The sequence below is a fragment of the Tenrec ecaudatus genome, chromosome 14, assembly GCF_050624435.1.
Source record: "Tenrec ecaudatus isolate mTenEca1 chromosome 14, mTenEca1.hap1, whole genome shotgun sequence".
NCBI classification, from domain to species: domain Eukaryota; kingdom Metazoa; phylum Chordata; class Mammalia; order Afrosoricida; family Tenrecidae; genus Tenrec; species Tenrec ecaudatus.
The window spans coordinates 34,873,372-34,886,090 of NC_134543.1; the positions used below are offsets into that span (position 1 = coordinate 34,873,372).

General features: G+C 51.4%; 1 protein-coding gene across 2 annotated transcripts in view; it reads right to left on the reverse strand.

Annotated features, from left to right (window-relative positions):
• SUSD6 (sushi domain containing 6) overlaps nucleotides 1-12,390 on the reverse strand; it is a 94,858-nt gene extending 82,468 nt beyond the window's left edge. For both annotated transcript variants that reach the window (XM_075530665.1, XM_075530663.1), the window contains exon 1: nucleotides 12,128-12,390. The gene's annotated coding sequence lies outside the window, so the exon portion shown is untranslated. The remainder of the gene's footprint in view (nucleotides 1-12,127) is intronic.
• Nucleotides 12,391-12,719: the final 329 nt, after the last annotated feature.

The following is a 12,719-nucleotide window of genomic DNA, read 5'->3' on the forward strand; positions in this document are numbered from 1 at the left end:
GGCTGCTGCGCCCAGCTCATACCCACTACACCAGCAGGGCTCCTGAATACTCTGATAAAGACGGCACTTTTCAGATTGCTTTGATAAGCTGTTCTAGTGATCTATGCCAGTGGTTACAAAACACACCCTCAACTGACAGCAAAGGATCCTTTAAAGAAGTACCTTCCTTTTACTCCTCGTTATCCCAGAATTCCCTCATGCCGGGTACTCATTAATAGTCTGGAGACGGACCTGATGAACATCATCATCGCCACTTCACAAACAACAAAAATGAGGGCCTGAGAGGTTCCGTCTACCCCAGGTCACAGAATGGCAAGCAGCTGTGCTGGGCTTCACAGCAGGGTCAGTCTGGTTCCAACACTCCACTGCCTCTCCCACGCAGGACCCACATCCTCAAACGATTGTCTATTTTCAGGCACCACAATAAAGGGGGAACTGCCTGGCACCCAGGCAGTCTCCCTCCTCCACACTCTCCCACTAGAGGGAAACGGCAGAGAGGGCCTGAGAGCACCGGCACCACGTTACATTCTGCGTGGCACCCTCTAACCTCCTCACTGCCCACGCAAGGCTCTCTTCAGCCTCAACCACCAGGCAGGGTGAGATTTGGGGGAGAGGGATAGGAAGTGGAGCCTTGCCCACGCCCGAGACACCTTTTGTCAGCAGCAAAAGGGAGGACGCTCCTCAGGAGTCCTCCTAAGTTCTGGGTGGACACAGCACCAGCAGGAGGGGCAGCCCAGAGAGGCCCTGGACCCACAGAATCAGAATGGGTCTTCAGAGGACAGTTAGAGGGGAGAGCTAAACAAACCTGATTCAGAGGAGGGTTGCAGAGCTACTAAAAACAAAACAAACAAACAAAAACATCACAGAGGCCTTTGCCCCTAAGGAACTCTGAAAGTCTCTCCTAGCTCACTCCCATGGCTTCTAAATAGCAAGGCCTCCAGCTTCTCCAGCAGCGCTCCGTACGGCCACCGTTCATAGCAAGTTCTCCAGGCACCAAAGGCTCTGAAGCCCGTTCATCCTGTGGGACAAGAGCACCAATGCTGAAGAAACGCACTCGGCGCTTACTTGTACAAGCAGCCCTTCTTTCAAAACAGCATGCAGCTCTTCCTCTAAGGGGCGCCACGGAGTTCTTTTTTTATATAATTACAGAAGAGGAGCCACCCCCAAGTGAGCCCAGTCCCGAGAACAAACCGACCCAGGCCATCCTGTGTAAAGCACTTCTTTTCCTGGGGCCGGGTCCCCGGTGCGTGCTAACAATAAGAGGTACTTGTGCAAGTCGAGTTTCAGGTTGTGGAGGACGCCTCCCAAAGCTTCCAAAGGAGCGTTCCAGAAACAAAGACCTGAGTCTAAAACTGAGCAGGGGTGAGGCTGGTCTTCAAACCAGAATTCCTAAGGGACTCAAGTTCTGTTCTGGGCTTGTGGCGAGCCTCCAATATGCCCACCTCTGTGGTTCCTGAGCTGTTTGTCCTTTTCCTGCCGCCAGACGTGAAGAGATGCTAACAGTCGTCATCATCTTGCTGACATGGGCTTTTCACAGAAACCCGTTGTCCCTCACATGGCTCCGTTCTAGGATGTTCTCGCCCTTGCTGCCGCCATGGTTGTAGTATCAGACCCTCTCACCTTGGGCTGGACCATGGGACTCCGTGCCACAAGAGTGTTCCAAAGGTTCTGGGCTGTCAACTTCCCGGATGACAGTTCACCCAAGAATTCCTTCAGTTCCCCTTTAGGTTAGCAGATGATCAAAATCCACACACATTTCTCCCGTTTCTCATTCCTTGTATCCGGGCTCGGATCCTCACAGACACTGTGCCCTCCACACCGGTCACAGGCAACCCTACGGAGCAGGCCTGCTCTGTCCCTCTGCGTCCCTACAACTGGAATCCCTCAGAGGCAGTGGGTTTGTGGTAGACATAGTCAGTCACCGACCTCCAGGGTCTTTCCAGTCTCGGCCTCCTCACGGAGACAGCTACCCAAAGGATTCCTGGGGGAGCAAAGAGTTAAGCATTTGCCTACTAATGGTAAGGTTGGCTGAGGGCTCTGTGGAGGACAGGCCTGGTTCTACTCGGCCTATAGGAGGTCATCAAGAGTTGAAATTAATGTGACAGTAGCAGCTAACAAGAACAGAGTAAGAAGTGTGAGGAATGTGTGATTCATGGGGGCCGTGTATGTGCCAGTATTTTACTGTAAACTCCATGAGGGCAAGTTTTGTGTCTACTTCATTCTGCATACCTAGCCTAGCATAGGCATTCAATAAATAATACCAGCCAAACAAATGACTAGATTTACTCCCTTTTAGTTTCTATAGCAAACATCTATACCACCTCCCACCAGCCTGACATCACAGCCCAACAAGATCAGCAACTTAACAAATCGTTATGACTTGAGGGCAAGTGTAAAGGGAGGAAAAAGGCAGACCAATTAACTCTTATGAAACCCAGACCTGTTTTTCTTGCCACCCTGCTGTGTAACAAACAAAATCCCCACACAACTGAAACAGGGGGTAGATGGCCTCCCCCACTTCCCCCTCCCCCCACTGAGTTTCTACCTGGAGGTGGGTAGGAAACCAAGCATTGATAAGGGTGTGGACTGGCCAACACACCATGTATTCATTCTCTAGAGATGTCGTAAGGGCACCAACTGAAAGAACAGCATCCAGAACTCTTCTACCTGACTTCCCGGGATGGGGAAGCCAGCACACATGACCTCAGCCCAGCGGAGGGCTTGTTTCCCTCCTGGCTGGTTAGAGACAGACACTTAGAGCCACGGATTCCAACTGCATTTGGATGATGGGCTGATCCGGCAGAAAATAAGACCAAGGAAGTTAAAGCCACGATTGTGAAGAGGTTGGGTCAGCTTCTGGGGTCAGTTCTGCCAGGCGGCCTGTTCCCGCTCTTCAGGCAATCCTACTACATGAGGGATGCCACCGCCACCTGCCACTGATTCCACCTGGGGCAGGTCTCCCAATGGGAAAAATGACTCAGAGAACACCACACTGGCCTGAGGCCAGGTGGTATTTCAGAACTGCAAAGAAAGGCAGCACCAGAGATAAAACAGTTCAGCAGGCCCAACCCTAAGCACAAAGGGAACACACTTAAGAACGTAAAGACTCATTCCCTTTTGCCATGAATTTCACTGTTAGACTCAAAGCCACAATGACAGAAGGAATGAAGGCATTTGCTAGCCCTAAGAACCACACCCTCTACTCACTCCATTCAGGATGGACTAGAGGAGAAGAGAGCTAGACGCAACCAGAGTGGAGAGAGGCTAGCACAGCAGGCCAAGAGTCCGGCTTCTCTCTCCCCTGGCTTTTCCCCAGCCAGAGCACTCATTTGCATTCGTCCCTTTCTGTAAATTCAGAAGTAGGATGAGCCTATCTACCCAAAGTGTCATCCTTCTGCTTCTAAAATGTCACACAATCTTCAGAGCCTCTCTTTGACTCCTTGGGTTTGTGGTGCGAGAAGTTTGGAGGACACCTGAATACATTAAGTATCCAAATCTTCAAATGAGATCCTGTATTATCTCAAATTTTGAGATTCCTAAGATTTGGCAACAGAATTTGCAGTGTCATTACAAATCTGAAACGTGGGACGATGCATTTTGGCAAGAAGGTTATGGCTACATTCACATAATTTACACTCAGAGCCGGGAAAGCTCAAGAAGGCATGCTCCCTGGGCTTGGCTGCAGGTGCAGTAATCTAAAGCCGATCATCCAAGACCTGACCTTTGTGTCCAGCGGAACAGGTGGAAACCCTAGTGAGACAGTGGTTAAATGATTGTGGCTGCTAACGGAAAGGTTGTTCAAACCCACCAGTCTTTGGTTTACAGCCTTGGAAACGCAGGGGTCCTCAAACTTTTTTAAACAGGGGGCCAGTTCATTGTCCCTCAGACCGTTGGAGCGGAATATAGTTTAAAAAAAACTATGAACAAATTCCTATGCACACTGCACAGATCTTATTTTGAAGTAAAAAAACAAACGGGGAAAAACACCCAGTGGGCCGGATAAATGTCCTCGGCGAGTCGTGGGCCATAGTTTGAGGACCCCTGTGCTAGATCCTTAGTTTCTGTGAGGTAAAATTACTTTGACCACAGGGGTTTTGATGGACTAAGGACATATACCCTATCCCACTTGGCCCCGTCGGGTGGACATCTTGACCCTCTGATAAAGCAATCTGGTAGCGCACACATGCACACTTTCCAGAGCTTGTGGTAGATGCCTAGGAGCAGGGAAAGCAAGGCCAGCGGCTCGTCCCAATTAGGACAAGGGCAGGGCCAGGGAAACTCACTGTTGCATTCTCTCAGGTCTTTGGTGGACAGCATGCAAAAGCCCCAGGGGCAGACCCTGCAGAGGAAAGGACAGTTCCAGCAGCACGCCTGCTCCTTCGGTGTCTGGCATGGTCTGCATGCTAACATGGAACGGAAACAAGGTCCACTTGGAAGAGCCTTGCGAGGATGCTCTGAACCAACGGTTCTCCACCTTCCTCATGACCCTTTCATACAGTTCCTCATGTTGGGGTAACCCCCCCAACCATCAAATTATTTCTGTTGCTTTTTCTTTTTTTTTTGTTTGTTTTTTTTTTTTCTGTTGCTTTTTCATCACTGTCACTTTGCTACTGTTATGAATCGGGCAACCCCGGTGTAAGGGTCGTTCAACTCCCCCCAAAAGGGGTCGCGACCCACAGGCTGAGAACTGCTGCTCTAAAGCAAACCACTCTCCTTCCGTGACCTGCATCTCCCCCACACTCACAGACCCTCTTTCTCCCTCCCGCTGTCCTTGCTGGATCTCCAGTCAGTCAGCATTCCATCCCCACTGGAGCAGAAGCCTCCAAGCAGGTGCACGGAATTGTTCACCAGGAGCAGAAAAGCTTCTGGGAACTATAAATTTCATTTGATAAGGAAGGCTCTGAAGGGTTCCCAATAAAGTCTCTCCATAAAACACCATGACTCAATGTAGAGCTGAGGTTTTCACATTGAAAACCCTTTTCTCAAAGAAGCAGTCCATGTGCGCTGAATTTAGGCACTCCGTCTGTCAACTCTCACCACCGCTTCAAGCACAGCCCTGGACATTTGGAAGTGGTGCTATTGCGGAGTTCAAGCTTCATAAACACAGGGTTGGGGTGGAAGGCAGGTAGTATCTTTTGACTCCGGGCAAGAGAACACCAAAGGAGGTTTTGCTAAACACGGTTCTTCATAACCAAGTAAAATGCGAACCCAGCGCAGCTTTTAAACAATACTGGAATTTCCTTAAGAGATTCGAACATATACTCATATGACTCTTCATAGAAGCATCATCAGAAAAAGCCAAAGAAACAATCCATCAGCTAAAGAAGAGAGAAATTAAATGATATGCAAAAACCCACTGCCATCAAGTCGTCTCCAACTCAGAGTGACCTTACAGGAGAGCAGGGCTGCCCGCAAAGGATTTCTACAGTGGTACTATTTCTCCTTCTGAGAGCGTGTGTTCAAACCAGCAACGTTTGGTGAGCAGCTGCTGCACCACCAGGGCGCTGGTCTATCCAAACAACGGAGTATTATTTGACGATGAAACGGAATGAAGTAGTGAGCAGTGGTACAAGTTAAAATACTGGACAAGTCTCAGAAACATTTCACTAAATGGCAGAAGATAATCACTAAGATGGCAGAGTATACGTTTCTATTTCTATGAAATGCTCAAATGGGCAAGGAAAGTAGATTGGTGACTGCCTACAGCTGGGGGGGACTGCATATTACTGCCCATCAGACAGTTCTTTTTGGGGTGGTAAAGTGTTTCTTAAACAGTTTGGTTGTTCCTTCAAAAAGGTAAATGTAGAACTACCATGTGGCCCAGCCATCCCAATCCTAGGTTATGCCCAAAGAAACTCGTACACCCATGCCCATGTTAGTTAGCACTGTTCACAGCAGCCAAGAGGCAAAAATTGCCTAAATGCCCATCAGCAATGTGGGTCTATCCATGCAATGGTGTATTACTGAACCATAAATATACTCCTCGGCCATACAAAGAAGTGAGGTCCCAACACAAGTTACAACCCCGATGAACCAAATAAACATGCTGAGACAGGCAGTCACAAAAGAACATGGCATCATACATCGCAAGCGTTCTATGAAACAGACAAGCGTATACAGACTAACGTGTGTGAGTGGTTCCCAAGGGCAGGAGGGAGGGCGAGGGGGAAGGGAAGGCTTTACTTAAGGGGCACTGCTTCTACAGGGTCACCAGGAGCAGAGCTGACTGGCTGGCAGAGTCTGGTGTTGAGTGTCTATCGATGGGGGAGGGGTAACTTGGGGCAGTGGTGTGAAACTGCACAGCATGAGCTGCACAGTCACTGACCCACTTGTATAAGAATGTTGAGCTGGCAGATGTTTAGCTCTGTATACATTTTCACCACAATAAAACAGTAAGACATGTGGTAACGGCTGCGCGAGTAGCCTAAAAACCACTGAGTTGGGCATTTTAAGGGGATAAATATGGAAGCCATTTCTCAACTATGTCAAAAAATACACATACGAAATGTAAAAAAAATCTTGAGTAAAACTGAAGTAATCTGGATGTGTCAGGGAGGCTGTCTGAATCAAAGAGCATCTTATTCAATGGGATTTTACGTAGCCATTAAAGGTTTTTATAATAAAAGCTCTATGTCATCATAGCAAACTGCTTCTAGCACAATGCTAAGCGGGGAACAAAAGAACGTAAAATTGAATGTACAGGGAAACAAACGGCATCAGCAGCAATGACTCCACGCGAGGTGGCGGGATCATGATGATGTCCTCCTCTTCTATTTTCCCAGCTTTCTGGAATCTTGTCCTGAAACAACTGATGATTTAGCGTAAGCAATCCCCCCTCGAATCTTACCATAGACAGTTTGCCTTTCAGAAACGCCAAAAAGCCTTACTGCCACCAAGTCTGTATCAACTCATCTGAGCCATATACAATGAAACAGAGCTGCCCCTTTGGGTTTCCACGACCGCAAACCTTCAGGGGAGCAGACAGCCTTGTCTTCCTGTCAAAGAGCATGGCTGGCAAGTTCAGACCACTAACCTCAGTGAGAAGCCTGCCCAGCCAGAGGGTTCTGTCACAGTCTGCCCAGACTACTGGTATTTAAGATGCAAAACAAGCAAAGCCACCTTGCACGCTTTTGCAAGTGAGGGGAAACATGCTCCCACTGCATTTATAGAGAACAAGCCAAAGAAGGAAGAGTTGCTAGCAGGCTCCTCTCCCATTCCCAGAAGCCAGTTCCATTTTCCTGGCTCTGCCAGGAGCCAAAGCCTAATGGAGCACAAAGGAATCTCTGCAAGGATAGTTTACACAAAAGACGGTTCCACACTCGGATCTTAAACTTCTGTGGGTGAAGGCAAGTCACTGCTGGCAGGCAGCTGAATTTGGAAGGATTAAATATACCTCCTCCTGGAGAAAGGATAGTTTTTTTAAAAAAGGGGGGGGAGGGGGGAAGGGCTGAAAAAGACAGTCCCTGTTCCCATCTCTGAAGTGTTGTGTCCAGTCTTCATCTGCAGGACAGAATAACCCTGAATCATTCAATTTTTCCCCAAAGCAGAGCCTCTTCTGAGTAATTAATAAAGAACTGTCAGCCACCACCCCACTGGTCTGCAAACCCACTGAGAATCTATTACTGTCATCAAGGAGCCAACTTCCCTCCCCCAAGTCAGGCAATGGGGCCAGGCCCTGACACTGGCACACACTCCTCCAATGTAAAACTACATTTAGGGCGGCGGGGAGAACACTGGAAGGCACACCGCCACTGTGAGGGGGTTGTTGTAAAGATCTACTAACGCTGGCCACAGTTAACAGGGAACTACATCTGCTTTTGCTTTAGACAAATGCTTCGGTAATAGCCTGGTTCTGCAGTGCTGCTTGCATATTTGGCGTGCGGCCTTCAGATGTGTCAAGGGTGGCTCTTTTCCTTTTTGAGATGTTTGAGAATCTGGGAGGGAGAGGACAAGGCAGGCCACACCAGAGTCCGTGACTCAGTTCTCAGGGCAGATGCTGCCACTCGTGATGCTGTTATGCCCAACAGGAGACTTCAGCTAGGAAGAACCAGAGGAGGAGAGGGCAGCCGGAGGAACCCTGCTGGGAGTTAGGCTGGCAGACAGAGAGCCAGAAAAGCACAGTTGTCCCCACCGCTACCTACCGCAGACAGGCTTGAGTACAGGAGGGATGCACCTGCAAGCGCCTGATAGGCTCTGCCCATGAAGCTTAGGGCTTACCTGTCTCTTCCCCGGAACCTCTACTCTTCAGATAGCTCTCTGCATTGACATGAACTTAAAACTACCCACAGGAACACAGTCATTGCCTTGAGGCCAAGCCAGGGTGGCAGCGAACCGAATCTGGTGTTCAAGGAAAGCCAAAACACTCCACTGGTGTGGGTGGGCTCTGACTTACAACGACTGTGTAAGATAAGGTCGAACTGTCCCGCAGGGTGGCCAAAAGATGTCCATCTTCATGGAAGCCGCTTGCCACATCTTCCTCCCACAGCGTGGCTGGTCAGTTCCAATTGCTGACCTTCTGGTGGGCTGTGGCTTAGCCCTCTGTGCCACCAGGGAGACTCCAAATCCCCGTGTGACCAGGTCCCCCACCCCCACCCCACCTCAAGCTGCAGTGACATGGAAACTGGGGCATCTTTCTTGCGGCTCTAGTTTCCATGCACTGCAATGTGGCAACATAACTGTGTAAGATCACCTTTAAAACAAACTCGTCCATGTGGGAATCAAGCCGCCCACCCGTGGGTCTGCAGGCATTCGGGCTGCATGGTACTGCGTCACCGGGAATCCTCCCTGTGCCACAACGGTAAAGCACTCGGCTGCTAGCTGAAAAGCTGTCAGTTCAAATCCACCCACAGCTCCCTGGGAGAAAGACTTCAGTAACAATGCTGCCGTAAAGGTTTACTCTTAGTAAAGCAAAGCAAGCCCATGGGGTAGCCCTGTGCACGTATCACGTGGAGTCATGGGGCATGGAAATCTTTGACAACTGGTCTAAAAATGGCCTCTCTGGCCTGTCCTCTGCACCATCAGCAAGCAGCCCTGCTTCCCAGGTCCTCCCAATTCTATTATTTCAGTACTAAACTGAAGAAGACTCTAGGTCGCACTCATGTGTGTGTGTGTTAAAATATTATCATTCTCTAAGTCCACTAATCCTACCAATGGCCTGTCAAAAACTCCCTAGCTGTCAGCAGAGCGAAGGATGCAGAGGAAGCACGCTGCTTTTAAAAAACATCTGCGGGTGGGGGTGGGGGGGCAGGTGGAAAGGCCAGAGGAGTATAACATGACTTAGTGGCTAAACTTGAAAGAAGGTCTTACTTTGAAGAAGCCAGGTGGGTTATTACCTATGGAAGGTGCCTGGGTGTGAGCAGAGGGGGAGGGTAGCTGGAAGAAGTGCTGCCCCAGTGGAAATCCCCTGCCAGGAGACTCATCCTTACAGAAGAGCAAAGTTCTTTCATAACCCTGCCCTCTCCCCCCACCACTGCCCCCTCCCCCAGTGGAGCCCTGCCAGGAAAGGCGACAATCCGCCAGGCTGCATCTGTGGTGCCTCCTGCTACCTTCCTTCCTCCTATTTTCAGCACCACCCCCAATTCTGGGCAGATGAGTCAAAAGCTAGCATTTGACAGGGAGTTTAATCTCAGGATTTAACAGCTGCAGGGTAAGAGGCCGGGCAAGCAGGTGCTGCTCTGAACACCCAGGGACATGTCCTCGGCTAGTTGCACTGAGAGTTTGTTTTCATCTGCCATTTCTAACATCACTCAGTAGACAGGAAGTCCCACATACTGTAGCTCATGCCAGTACCGTCGTCTGTTTAACTCACTGGGCAGAAGTTTCTTAAGCAACAAGTAACTTTTTTTAAAAGTTCCTTAAACCTTCATAAAACATCAACTAAAGTACAGTAAACAGATTAAAGACTACACAGCCCAGGAGAGCTGGGTTCTTGTTCCCTGCACTAGCCCAGCGCCCAACACACATTCTGGAGAGAACACTGAATGGAAACATGGGAGGAAGGAATGGATAGTGTGCACAGTGTGCATCTTGAAGGAAGAGACAGGAATGCCAATGTCTGACAAACAGGCTGAAGAAGAGTAACGCTTTGAGAAGGTGCAAGAGACTCCAGTTTCAATTTCACCAAAAGGTACACAGATTAGAAGCTGACAATGTCATCTATTATTCATCTAGCCTTGGTTTCAACTGGAAAAATTGGGTTGACAATAATATGTACCTCAAAAGTTTTGTTATTTATTAAAATATTAAATGAGATCCAGTAAGGTGAAGTTCTCAGCAAAGTTTTATATGCTCACTCTCACTGCCATCGAGTTGATGATGACTCACAGGGACCCTACAGGCCAGGTAGAACTGCCCCAGTGGGTTTCTGAGATTCTTTATGGGCGTGGAAAGCCTCCTCGTTCTTCTTTTTATACACAGTAGCTCCTAGAAACTTTTTCTCCATTATTATTATTGCTTAATTAAATACCCCCTTTACTGAGGAGTAGACATACCCACTCTGAAAAAATATTCTGATGGATGCACGTTTAGCTAAAAATGTGAAACCCCGTAAAGTCAGAATTCAATGCCAAGATCATGTCTCTTCTATCCTCCACTGATAAGACAACTGGGGCGTGAAATTCTCCAAACAGAAAAGGTAGGGGTGGGGTGGGGGTGGGGTGTGTGTGTGTGCGTGTGTGTACAGAGAGAGGTTTGGCTAGGTAAAGGTAGGGTGGGTGGGTGTGTGTGTGTGTGTGTGTGTGTGCGCGCGCGCGCACAGAGAGGTTTGGCTAGGTCCACTCAGAATCACTTTGAACAAAAGTCCTAGAAATCTACTTCCCCAAAATTAGCCATTGAAACCCCTCAGCGTTCTGAAAGTGATTGTGGCAATGATTGTACAATTCTTCTTGATATGATTGAACTACGGGATTGTGTGATCTGTGGATTCAGGGCCAATAAAACTGTTTTGAAATCCCTCAGGAACAGTTCTACTGAGACACTTGGGGTGTTTGCCATAAGTCAGAATTCACTTCTAAGGGGAAAATTATATATAAAAGCATTCAGAAATGAACTAATATGACGGGTGAAAAGGCAGGCTTCCTACCTCTGCAGAGCAGGAAAGGGAGGAGGCAGCTGTGGTTTAACTGACCTGGGTTATTTCACTCACAGCCCCCCCTCGTGCGCTTCCCCCACCACCCCCACTTACAGGGCACACTGCAGCTAGTTCTCCAGAGCAACAAAGCCCAACCCGCAGGCGGCGGTGGCGGCGGCGAGAGAAAATTCTGTGGAAGGAGCATTCGACCTCTTTGTGAAGGAGTGAGCTTCCCCTGAACCAGTGGCTGGGTTTTAATGCCTTTTTTCTCTCCGGCCTTGCTGTTTGCACAACCACCCTTAATCCCTTGCCTGGTAACTTTTTCCACTTCAGTCCCACAGTCACCACTCTGCGGGGGGTTGGACCTACACTAATATTTAGAGTCTCTAAAAACCGAGAGTCAAATAGAAACTCTGCATGTCTATAAAACAGGAAGTGGCTTTGATGCACTACAGCTCCGAGAGGTAGAAAAGTTTCGGGGATTAAAGCGCGGGCAACGCGCGGGGGCTGCGGGGGCGCACCGCGGGCTCCAGGAGGGAGGTCCAGGAAAAGCCCCCCCTGGCTGCACCAGCCTGCCCGGCGCAGGGCAACAGCGACGCAGCAGCGCAGACCCACGGCCCCTGCTCAACTCCGCTCCTCCACCTCGCCACCGACCACGGCGGGCTGGTTCCCTGCAGGTGGGAGCCGCGGCCCCCACGCCCGGCGAGGCCGCCTGTGCTTCCCGGGCTCCGCCAGGCAGTGACGCGGGCCGGCGCGCCGCGCGCGGAGCCCCGGGTCACCAACTTCCCGGCCGCACACCGGCCGGCCCCGCCTGCTCCCGGCCTCAGCACAGCCCACGGCGGCCGTCCTCCGGGCCCCGCGGGGCCGGCACCTGACGGCGACGCTCGGGTCCTGGAGTCCAGGTGACGCGGGAGCCGCGCGGAGAGCAGCCGGCGCGGGCCGGGTCCCCGGCCGACGTCCCTCCCGGGGCGGTGCGCGCCCACCTCGGCCCCGGGCTCCTGACAGCTGGCCCGGAGTGCGAGGGACACAATGCCGGCCCGGGCCGCGGTGACAACTCACCCGGGGGACGGCGCGGCGAGCTCCGGGAGGGGGGCGCTCGCAGCCTCCGCGGCGCCGGGATCCGCTCCGCCGCTTGCGCGCGCCCGCAGACCTCTCGGGTCCAGGGGAGGCCCCGCGTGCCCGGGTCTGGCCCGTGGTGGCCGGCGCTGCGGGACGGGAAGGCGGAGGGGAGGGAGGGGAGGAGGCTGTCGCCGGCTTCGGAGAAGGGAACGCGGCGGCCGCGGCGCCCGCGTCACTGGCCCAGCTGTGCCGCGCGGGAAGGGGCGGTCCCGCGGAGGGAGGGGGAGGGGAAGGGGCGGAGAGAGGGCGGGGCGGGGCCCCCACGCAACAAGCGCCAGCGTCGCGCCGCCGCTACCGCCCCGCAGGGAGGCCCCGCCGGCCGACTGGCCGTCGGCACGCATGCGCAGCCGGCCGGGCGGCACGCCCCGCGGGAGGCTGGCACTGAAAGGGTGGCGGGGGGGTGAGGGGGGGCGCTTAAAGGGGCAGTCGCACTGACCGCGCTGGAGCGACGGGGCCATGGAGCCGACTGGGACTGCCTTGCGTTTGCAATGCAGTCTGTTCTGGTACTATAACAATAGTAATACTAATATGA